The sequence below is a fragment of the Globicephala melas genome, chromosome 13 (genome assembly GCF_963455315.2).
Source record: "Globicephala melas chromosome 13, mGloMel1.2, whole genome shotgun sequence".
Taxonomy (NCBI): Eukaryota; Metazoa; Chordata; class Mammalia; order Artiodactyla; family Delphinidae; genus Globicephala; species Globicephala melas.
The window spans coordinates 6901189-6912705 of NC_083326.1; the positions used below are offsets into that span (position 1 = coordinate 6901189).

General features: G+C 42.3%; 1 long non-coding RNA gene across 2 annotated transcripts; it reads right to left on the minus strand.

Moving 5' to 3' along the window:
- Positions 1–6656: 6656 nt before the first annotated feature.
- Positions 6657–10841, minus strand: LOC132598339 (uncharacterized). Of its 2 annotated transcripts, none has more exons than XR_009566388.1 (2): positions 10393–10841; positions 6657–8228 (listed from the first exon to the last, which is right to left on the minus strand). It is a non-coding gene; the product is annotated as an uncharacterized lncRNA (long non-coding RNA). The 2 variants fall into 2 exon arrangements; XR_009566389.1 differs by having other exon boundaries at positions 8953–10841.
- Positions 10842–11517: the final 676 nt, after the last annotated feature.

Here is an 11517-nt window from a genome sequence, read left to right on the forward strand (position 1 = left end):
CTGGACCTCATTGCTTTGCATGATGATCCTGAATTTTATCCAATCTGTTAAAATTTTAGGATTTATAGTCTTAACAGTGTACCGGTACATTTCCAGGTAAAAGGGACGGAGAGGGAATTTCCTAGACAATGGGCTAGATGGAGGTTCCTAGAAGGGGAAAGCCAAGAAGGAACTCTGGAGTGAACTGGGTTGGCTGGTCTTTTTAAATTTGGCTCAAGTTGGAAAGATTGTGTATAAATGGTTTGAACAAACTGTTTGACAGCAGAACAAGAGACTGAACCTATTCATCTCTGAAGAAAACGGACATTTGCTCCTTCCAGCCACCAGGCCTTCTCTGGTGACTGAGAACCTAGAGGAAGTGTCTGAGGATTAATCCTTATAATGAGTAGCAGTCCCATAGGAAACGCCCTTTTAACAGTTTAGGTGATTTACGGTGCTCCAAGCCCCCATGGTGGCTTTAGACAGCTTACAGGAGAAACGGAGACACAGAAGCTCTGAACCGACTCAAGGGTGACACCTTGAGGAGCTAAGCTCACAAGCAGCACACTTCTGACCCTGCAGCGCCCTTAGAAATTGTGACCTCATAATACAAATTAAACAAAAGGAAAATGGGAAATCGTGCTTCTAAAGCCTACCAGTTCCCAGATGGATAGCCACCCACTGGAACTTCGGCTGGCTTCATGTACAGTATGTATGGAGCTGATACTTGCAAGAACTTGGTTAAATGGGAGGCTCTAACTTAACTCTTAAATGGCCAAAACGGGGAACATTCGACTTACCAAAATTAGTTTACTTGCGTGCAAAATTGGAAAATGCCGGCTATAAAATTACATAGACACTGGGCTTCCCTGGTGGCGCAGTGGTTGAGAGTCCGCCTGCCGATGCAGGGGACACGGGTTCGTGCCCCGGTCCGGGAAGATCCCACATGCCACGGAGCAGCTGGGTCCGTGAGCCATGGCCGCTGAGCCTGCGCGTCTGGAGCCTGTGCTCCGCGACGGGAGAGGTCACAGCAGTGAGAGGCCGGCGTACCACAAAAAAAAAAAAAATTACATAGACAGGATGGGAAGCATATTTCAATTGGTACTTAGAAGCTTTGAAGCATGGTAATGATAAAATGACACCTTTACAGGAAACTAATTATTAGAAACTGTTGCTAAATTGGAGAAAAGCTCAGAAGCTACCCTATCCCTTTCTCCTCCTCCTTCCCCTCCTTTCTGAACTTTATACCTTCTCCTTTCTGAACGTCCATATCTCAACTTGTCTGTTCTACCTCCTCCTCCACCTCCAAAGGAAAAATTAACTGGACCCCAGGGAATAAATGAGAGCCCTAAAATCATTGCAGGTCCCTTTAAAGAGAAACCTACTGGAAGAGGTGAGCCTGAACTAATATATACTCCCTGGACTAGAGCTGAACTTAAAAATTTAACTAAGGATTTTCCAGGCCCTTTACAAGATCCTTTAGGGTTTTTAAGATAATTCATTCTGTAAGGATACATGAGCCAGGATACTTAGATTTGTAATAGCTTGAGCAATTGCTGGTATCCAAAAGTAAAGCCAAGTATGGCTACAAAAGGGAGAATGGAAGACACGTATGGAAGATTTTCATAAGCATGAGCATGCAGATGTCCACAGGTGTCGAGAACTTGCTCGTAACTTGTACCAAGCCATCCCCAAAATTTTTCCTGAGAAAATAGAGTGGGCAATGATCCACCAATGCAAGCAAAAGTGCAGAGAAACTGTTTTTTCCTTTGAGAGGTTTGAGAAAACCTTCAAATAGCACCCTGGAATGGCCCCTGAAAGTTTTCAAAATCATCAAAATGATCCAATTCTAAATTCAATCTTTAAGAGGGATTAGATGAAAAAATAGCAAAGCTAATTAAAAGACATGAATTGGAACGGGCCATAATACATTCTAACATGCTTGTCACTATTGCAGAGAATCTCTCTAAAACCTTCCAAAGAAGAAGAAAGAGTCACTAAAGTCATGAATATACAACTACAGCAACTTAGAGACCCTATTAAAACACTTTTCTTCTAACCCTGGCCCAAAACGAAATGCCCGCACTTGTTTTTAGTGCAAAAGCCATGGTCTCTTCAAATGAGAGTGCCAGACATTTAAATGGAATTTGGAACATGGCAAAACAAAAAGAAATAGGAGTGCTTGACAATTATGAGAGGGTACTTCCCCCAGCTCTTCACCAATACCTTAGGGGAAATTGAGACAACAATCAGAGGGGAAACTTCAAAGGCCATTGTAGCTACTGGGGCTACAATCTCTGGTCTTTACCCTACCCTTATTCATTGCCCTCTCCCTTGGAGTATAAGGTCAATTCAAATAGTAGGAGTTTCTAATTTACCTTTGCAAATTTTAAAATCAGAGTCGCTAACCTTTCAGTTAGGAACTATCACAGGGAAACTTGTGTTTCTCCTAGTAAAATGTGCCCCAATTCATCTGATAGGAAGAGACATTTCAGAAGCCAGCAATGCTCATATTGCCTTTTCACAAAAAGGTGAAATGCTTCTAGGTTTAGAAATTTTAATGCTGAGCAAAATCTAGTTACTGAAAAGTAGATGGTTATAAAAATCAGTGGTTCAAACAGACGAAGAAGAAATGAATGACCTGTTATTGCCAGTGCCTAAAGAATTATGGTCATCTTCTTCTTCAGATATTGAAAAAATTAAATTGGCTACTCCTGTTAAGGGGACTGTTGACAACTCCAAGCCTCTACCTAATATTTGACAATATCACTTAAACCAGAGACATTAAATGGAATAAACCCTGTTATTCAGGACTTTCTTAAGAAGGGACTTATAATTCCTTGTACCAGTCCTTGTCACACACACATATCTTACCAGTGAGAAAGGCAAATGGGAAAGGTTGGAGATTTGTTCAAGATCTGAAAACTATAAATAACATTGTGATTCCCGTTGTCCTGTGGTCCCAAATCCACACACTCTGCTCTCAGTCATTCCAGCCGATAGCTGCTATTTTTCAGTAATTGATTTATGCCTTCCTTAGTATCCTAGTAAAGAAGGACAGTCAGTACATTTTTGCCTTCACATGGGAAAATCATCAATATACCTGGACTGCCATGCCACAGGGCTATAGTGAGAACCCCACTTACTTTTCTCAAGTGCTTAAAGCTGATTTAGCTGATGTAGACTTTCCTGGTGGCTCCACTTTAATTCAATGTGTAGATGATTTGCTTTCATGTTCTTTTTTTAAAAATAAATTTATTCATTTTATTTATTTATTTTTGGCTGCATTGGGTCTTCGTTGCTAAGCGCGGGCTTTCTCTAGTTGCGGCGAGCGGAGGCTGCTCTTCTTTGTGGTGCGCGGGCTTCTCATTGCGGTGGCTTCTCTTGTGGCAGAGCATGGGCTCTAGGTGCGTGTGCTTCAGTAGTTGTGGCACACGGGCTTAGTTGCTCCGCGGCATGTGGGAATCTTCCCGGGCCAGGGCTTGAACCGGTGTCCCCTGCATTGGCAGGCGGATTCTTAACCACTGTGCCACCTGGGAAGCCCCTGCTTTTATGTTCTAGAAATGAATTGGATTCTCAAAAAGACACCATCCATCTGTTACAACAACTAGCTTCTAAGGGACACAAGTTGCCTAAAGATAAACTCCAATTTGCTGACCTGTTGTAAAACATTTGGGCCGCTTTATATCTAAGGAAGGACTATTAATCAACTCTAAAAGAATTAAAGAGATTTTAGCTTTCTCACTTCTCCAAAAAAAGAAACAATTGAGGAGATTTCTGGGTCTGACTGAATATTGTAGCAATTGGGTACCTAATTTTCCACTTATTTCTCAACCTTTATATGCATTACTTAAGTCTGACAAGCTTGATCTGGTTGAGTGGATGCCAAAAGGAAAAGAGGCCATAAACACCTTAAAATCCATCTTAACTCAGGCAGCCTATGAAAAATGGAAACAGGTTGCAGAGTTCTTAACTGCAGGTTGTAGTTCTACACCACTACCAAAACAGTTGGCAAGTATTAAAACACTGGGGCATCCCAAATCTGACATTAAGGAAGCTAAAGGAAATCAGCTTGCTGATGCTGCAGAAAAACAGACAACTTTAAAAATTCATCCTGTTCAGCTTTGAGAATTTCCACTGCTCTCTGTGAACCCTGCTAACCCAGTAAAAGATTTCCTTCCACGGGCTCAAGAAATCGCCACTAAAGAAGATAAACAGATGTGGCTACAAAAAGGGGGAATTTTTGAGCCCATCACACAAATATGCTTTGGACCTGATTTTAAAAACCTATAGTGTCTCTTAGAGCACAATGGCTGTTACTCCAGCACATATATTCTTTAACTCATTAGGCACCTGAAACATGGTTTTACGGGGGAAACTATAGTTTTGGAAACATTCTCCCATGGTGGCTCATAAAGTATGTACTCGCTGTACTCTGTGTCTTAAATATAATCCCAGAAAACCACTTCATGGGGCACAAGGCCACGTTCTTCTTCCTAAGGGACCCTTTGAGGTATGGCAATTGGACTTTGTCCAAATGCCACCACCTCGAGGATATAAATAATCTTGGTGATGATCTGTATGTTTTCACACTGGGTTGAAGCTTTTCCCTGCAGGAGAGCAAGGGGTATAACAGTAGGTAAATCACCATTGGAAATAATAATTTCTGTTTGGGGAATTCCTTCTGAGTTACATAGTGACCAGGGACTCACTTTGCCAGACAAATAATTAAATCTATTTATGACGTTTAGCCAATAATGCAGCATCTTTAATGCACTTATCACCCCCCTCCAATCTTCAGGACTGTTAGAAAGAACTAACAACACTATCAAAACCCAACTGACAAAACTCTCAGGGGCTTTTCATCTTTCATGGCCAGAAGCTCTCCCATTGGTGCTTCTCAACCTTAGGTCCACTCCTTTTGGTAAGCAGCAACTGTGTCCTTTTGAAATAACCGCTGGATGACCTACGTGCCCAGATGAAGGCATGTATGAACCAACATTGCATAAGGGCGTGATATGTTGCATTATCGTCAGGGACTCGTTAAGGCACTTAAAGAAAATGAAAAGCTGGCAACATTCCTTTCACCGCGAGCTCCCAGGAGGTGAAGACCTTATGGATCATGGACTGCAACCTGGAGATTTTGTCCATTGGAAAAGGCATAAATACAAGATGCTTTGCAGCTGTGTTGAAAAGGGCCATATCAGGTATTAGTACTAACCCCTGTGCTGCAAAGCTCAAAGAAGTAAACTCCTAGGTTCCTATCTCTCATTTTTTAAAAAGGCTTCTGCTCCTAAATGGACCGTGACCCCTGTTTCTGACACCTGACTTCAACTAAGACAAGCTTCACCAAGCTGGGATGAGAAGAAATCGACAACAGTAGCAGACAGCTAACCCAAGAGTCCAGACCAGCTCTTTAAGACCCATCCTACTGGTTCAGTTGTACTGTTTACCAACTGTCTGTCTCTCTGTCAACATTGAGAGTTATTGTTTCTCTTCTGGCTATACTTTTGACCCAGTGTTTAGGATGGAAAGAAAATTCTTTAGTAAAGTTGTCACAGAGTACAGCTACTGGGGGCCATTTAACCGATTGTTGGACTTGCAACTTTGGGATCACTTGCATCCTCAGGTTTTGTCTTCATGTACGGCATTGGAATTGACCCACCTTCCCAAAACTGGGCACATAAATATCTTAAGAGCTGACAGGCAGAAGGTTTATGCTTATTGGGATGTTATATTATCCCATTGTCTATATAAAAGAGACAGATAAAACTCCTTTCTCTCTCCATTACAGAAGAGATCAATGTTATTAAGATACCTGGTAGCAAAGTCTTTTGAGAATCTTGATTCCTAGTGAAGGAGTATATGTAAAGAGAGATATGGTCAGAAATCTATCAGCCGCCCGTTGGTCAAATAGCCGAAGAGACTACAAAAAGCATTGCAGCACAAGAGACATCCCTCAATTCCTTAACCTAAGTAGTATTGGATAATAATTACCTTCGATATCCTTTTCTTTTTTCTAATCTTTTTTTGGTTTGTTTGGCCTCACCGCTTGCAGGATCTTAGTTCCCTGACTGGGGATCGAACCCGTGTCCCCTGAGTGGAAGCATGAAGTCCTGACTACTGGACCACCAGGGAATTCCCTACCTTTGATTTTCTACTAGCTAAACAAGGAGTTGTGCTATTGCTCACACTACTTGTTGCACTTATATCAATACCTGTGCAGAAGTAGAGATGCTCCTAGATAAAATTTTTAAGAGGCAAAATGGTTATGACATTAAAAGAAAAAAAAGACCCTTTTAACGATCTGTTTAGTTGGTTCTCCTCAGGATTAGGTAATTTTTTTTGCTCTGTTTTACAGATGATTATTATTTTCACTGTATGTATTATTATCCTTTTCCTAGCTATCAAGCTACGCATGGCATGTATCACTGCTTGCTTAAATTCTACTGCTAAAAGTACACGTACAGTGTTTGTGCAACAAGTCAATATGATTGATAACATGTATAGCCTATAAAATGTTTCCCTGTCACTATATACCTCTGTGTCAGCCACTCCTATTTAAATGACTGTTGACAACTCCAAGCCTCTGCCTAATATTCAACAATACCCACTTCAACTAGAGGTACTGAACAGAATAAGACCTATGTTGATGAAAAATTAATCGACAGTCAATCTAAAGGAGAAATAGAGAATTTTATTCGAGCCAACCTGAGGATTAGAACCACAGAAGTTGTTCAGAAAACTCTGAGGACTATTCCGCCTGTTAGAAGTTATATACATTTTTGAGACAAAGGGTCGTACATCAAAATGACACACTGACATCTTACATAAAGTTCACCAAAGATACATAGTCCAGATCTGCACATAGGAAGCAGCACCAGGTCACCATGACCCCTTACAAAATTAGGAAAGAATTAAGAATGTTATCGTCTAAGGAGTTACATCGCTGGCATCGAGAAGAAAAAATTGATCTTTATGGTTGAGCAGACATTCCTGCCTTTGAGGAGTGTTGTAGTTTATCTTATGACAGGGCCGAAAGTAAGCTCATCACACGAGATGAATTGTGCCGAAGCACAGCAGTAGAGGGCTGCCGCTCGCTCAGGCAAAACAGCGCCGTCTGTCCTGTTGTGGTAGCTTTTATTAAAGCATTATCTAGGTTTACACTTTACGACTTGTTTTTTTAACATTTCAGAAGTGCCAAAGCAGCAACCTATGTTTTTATTAATTATACAAGCAATAATTGGCTTTCTTGAGAACCTGCCGTGCTTCGTCCTTGAGCGCAAAAGCAGCACAAAGTTCCCACCATTATTTTGATTATACTGAAGTAGCACAAGGACGTTTCCTTGCGTTCCCACCACTCTGATTAGACTGAGGACATCTCATGGATCAGTGCCCAAAGCACTCAATGCTTCTTTGCAGGCCCCCGGTTTGCCGGGGGGGGGGCGGGGGGGGGCTCAAAGCATTCAGGACTGTTCACAGCTCTGGCTTATTCACATGCCCCCGGTTTGCTGGGGGGGGGGGCTCAAAGCAATCAGGATTGTTTGTAGTTCTGGCTTATTCGTCAGCCCCCAGTTTGTAGCGGGGGGGGGGGCTCATGGGTCATGTCTCCTTTCCATGTCCTCAGTTATTCCACTACATTTCCCCCTTTCTGTTTTGTAATTTTTGCAGCATCAAGGAGAACACGGCAGCATTACTCTCGATGCTAAACTACATGGAATTATTTTGCAGCTTGTGCAGCATCAAGGAAAACACAGCAGCTTGTTGCGATGTTGTATGGCGGGTGACTTTCAATCGTCGTCGGACTATAATTAAACATACGATTATTATTATAATGAGCATTAGCAATCCTGTAGTAGAAGCTGTTATGGCTATAATACCCATGACAGCTGCAATCAACATTTCTATAAATCTTTTACTTTTTTTTAATGTATCAGTTAAATATTGTAAAACAGTCATAGGAAGAGATTTTTGCCATTTCCTTCCAAGATTGACAGGAAGCCAAAGACCTGTCCAAGCTCGTAAGATATACAAACTTTCAGTAGATATGTTAAAAGATATACTAGAGGGCTTCCCTGGTGGCACAGTGGTTGAGAGTCCGCCTGCCGATGCAGGGAACACGGGTTCGCGCCCCGGTCCGGGAGGATCCCACATGCCGCGGAGCGGCTGGGCCCGTGAGCCATGGCCGCTGGGCCTGCGCATCCGGAGCCTGTTGCTCCGCAACGGGAGAGGCCACAACAGTGAGAGGCCTGCATACCGCAAAAAAAAAAAAAAAAAAGATATACTAGAGTTAATGCAGGTATACAGAGAGCAATTTTTACATATTATAATACCTTGAGTCTCATTCCATACAGCTGGTCTCTTTAACAATATATAAGGTAATTTCACACAACTACGAGTATATCGAGTAACATTTTTATGAAAAGTCAAACTATGATTTCCAGATTTGTTAACCATATGTCCTACCCAGGCATTAATCTTTTTCAAAGCTGTCATAAGCTTCCATAAATCCTTTTGGATAGGATATCCATTTAAATGAGGACCAGGAGGAGAAAACCCTCCTGCATGCCATACTATGGTATCATTAATAGTATTGCTATAAATAGTGTTATCCTTTCTATGCCAGTATAAATTTTTCAGACCGCTTTTTCCTTGGGTGGAGCCAAAAGGGCTCCAATCAATGACGCTTCCCCAAGAAGTATTAACAAGAACCCGAGCCATATCTCCTCGGCATCGAGTCCAATGGACCCAATCCGATAATCGATCCACAAGAGGCACTTGGCATGGAGGCAAATAAGGTGCGGAAACATTCTCATTAAGAGTGGAATTAGAACTTTCAAAACTATAAGCACTCAAAAGATATAACCCATGATATCTGCTTTTATTTTTGACAACACTTAACCATGTCTGATAATTCATTTTAAGGCAATGATCTCCCTTTCCCATACAAATAGGAGGTCCATTAACACCCACCGTGTAATTTTCTATTATCCTTCCTTCTTCTTCCGGCTTCAAAGGGCCTCTATCATCAAAAGGACCAGGCAACCATCCAGACTCATTTACATATACAAGAATTGGGGCATCCCACTAGGTAACCCCTATATTAAGAGGAGGGTTAGGAATATAAGTCCAATAAGTATGGTTAGTACAATTTACCTCATTGGCTGATATGTTTATTACTTTTGCAGACAACATTGCCAACATGGCTACAAAAAGATTGGTGCTAGTGAGGGGTTTACCCTGTGAAATGACAAGATTTTTGGCAGTGTCTGCAAACTTTTTTATTTGGCCCCAGGTCAATGGAGGTGCCTTCTTCTTTCCACCAAGTAGTAGTCTTGGCAAGCGCCTTTTAATCCTGAGGAATTAATATGTTTTTGGAAGCATACCTAAACAAAAGACCTTGAACATAATTAGAATGCATCCCATATGCATTAATGGCTTCTTTTAGCATTTTTTAAATTTTTACATTATGAGGGTTATATTTAACGTTCATATATCCATTCGGAAATTGATCATTAGCAGGCATAGCTTGTCTAACAATAGGGAAAGCAAAAAATGATTCAGAATATTGCTTTTCTTCCGTATTCATCTCTTCTTCCAACAATAGTCTATTAGATTTAGGTTTTAGAGGAAAGTGAAACTGACGAGAGGCTCCAACAGGATAAGCTGCTAATTCTAAAGGAGGAGCCGAAGGAATAGTAGGACATGGCTCCTGATATGACGGAGTGCTAGCATTATTTTTATTTTTTTCCAATTTAACCATCAAATTTTTTTAACTTTGAAAGTATATCAGAAATCTCATTCTGTTGAGAAAGTGGCATCTCATTTTGTTTGTTAGTCTGCTCCTAACCTTTATCATCGTCAGAAAAAGCCCCTTCATACTGGAATCTGAAAAATCCTCTCCTGTCTTAGACACAAGGGGAGGAGGAGGCGGAGGAAGGTCCTCTATAGGAGACTCACGAAACAGAGTACGAAAAGCAGCAGAATGATCGGGAGCAGAATTCGGACGCTGACGATGCGCCCCATTTTCATTTTCCGTCTCAGATTGTAATGGTTCCAGGGCAAGGGAAATTAATTTACAAAGAGACCAAACACGGACAGATATAGGGTCTCCATGCTGATGAGCTCTTCTTAAGGCTCGCATAACCTGTTTTCAAACTTTTAAATTTAACTGGTTATGACCAGTAGATTGAAACCAGTAACAATGTTTACGTACCAGCGCAAACAATTCATCAAAAGATTCTGGTTTCACTTTCACTCCTGAACTCCATAATAACTGTTTTAGGAGTTTAATGTATTGAAATTCTACTGAATGGGAATTCCCCATTACAGTTACTCTACTGTTGCCAAAGGTTTTGCTTACTCTGAGCGGACCAATTTCCCCTTCGGTCCCGCGATCACGCGATTACTTACCTTCAGGTCCCTGTTCGGCCGCCAAATGTTGTAGTTTATCTTATGACAGGGCCGAAAGTAAGCTCATCACACGAGATGAATTGTGCCGAAGCACAGCAGTAGAGGGCTGCCGCTCGCTCAGGCAAAACAGCGCCGTCTGTCCTGTTGTGGTAGCTTTTATTAAAGCATTATCTAGGTTTACACTTTAAAACTTGTTTTTTTTTAACATTTCAGAAGTGAAAAAGCAGCAACCTATGTTTCTATTAATTATACAAGCAATAATTGGCTTTCTTGAGAACCTGCCGTGCTTCGTCCTTGAGCGCAAAAGCAGCGCAAAGTTCCCACCATTATTTTGATTATACTGAAGTAGCACAAGGACATTTCCTTGCGTTCCCACCACGCTGATTAGACTGAGGACATCTCATGGATCAGTGCCCAAAGCACTCAATGCTTCTTTGCAGGCCCCCGGTTTGCCGGCGGGGGGGGCGGCGGGGGGGCTCAAAGCATTCAGGACTGTTCACAGCTCTGGCTTATTCACATGCCCCCGGTTTGCCGGGGGGGGGGTGCTCAAAGCAATCAGGACTGTTTGTAGTTCTGGCTTATTCGCCAGCCCCCAGTTTGTTGGGGGGGGCTCATGGGTCATGTCTCCTTTCCATGTCCTCAGTTATTCCACTACAAAGGACGTCTGGTTAATGTATAATGCAGATGCACATTGCCCATTGGGGAGGGCCCAATACGGGTAGGGAGTATGTTACGCTTAAATTTTCTTATCCTGCCTTAAAACATCGGATCTCCCCCAGGGCTATTGTGTCCCGTTCTCTCTTCCCGCTGGAGTCACTAGAGCGCCTAGGGACATGTCATGCCTGGCAATGGCCAGAGCTTCTTCCACGAGGGGAGGGCTGGTGCTGCTCTGCAGGCAAACAGGAGGCCCGTGAGGGTGGGTCCAGGCTGGAAAGGTAGCGTTGTGCGGCTCACTGCACCTGACAACGAGAGGACAGGCTGGTGCGCCCGACAGAAACCCAGTGGGCTCCTGCTGTACACTCGTCCCGAGACAGGGGTTTCTGGGGAAAGAGGAGGGCCTTGTGTCCGTCATTTCATACAACTCTGGTCTGGAGACCATCAATAAGAGTAAATAAGAAAATTCCT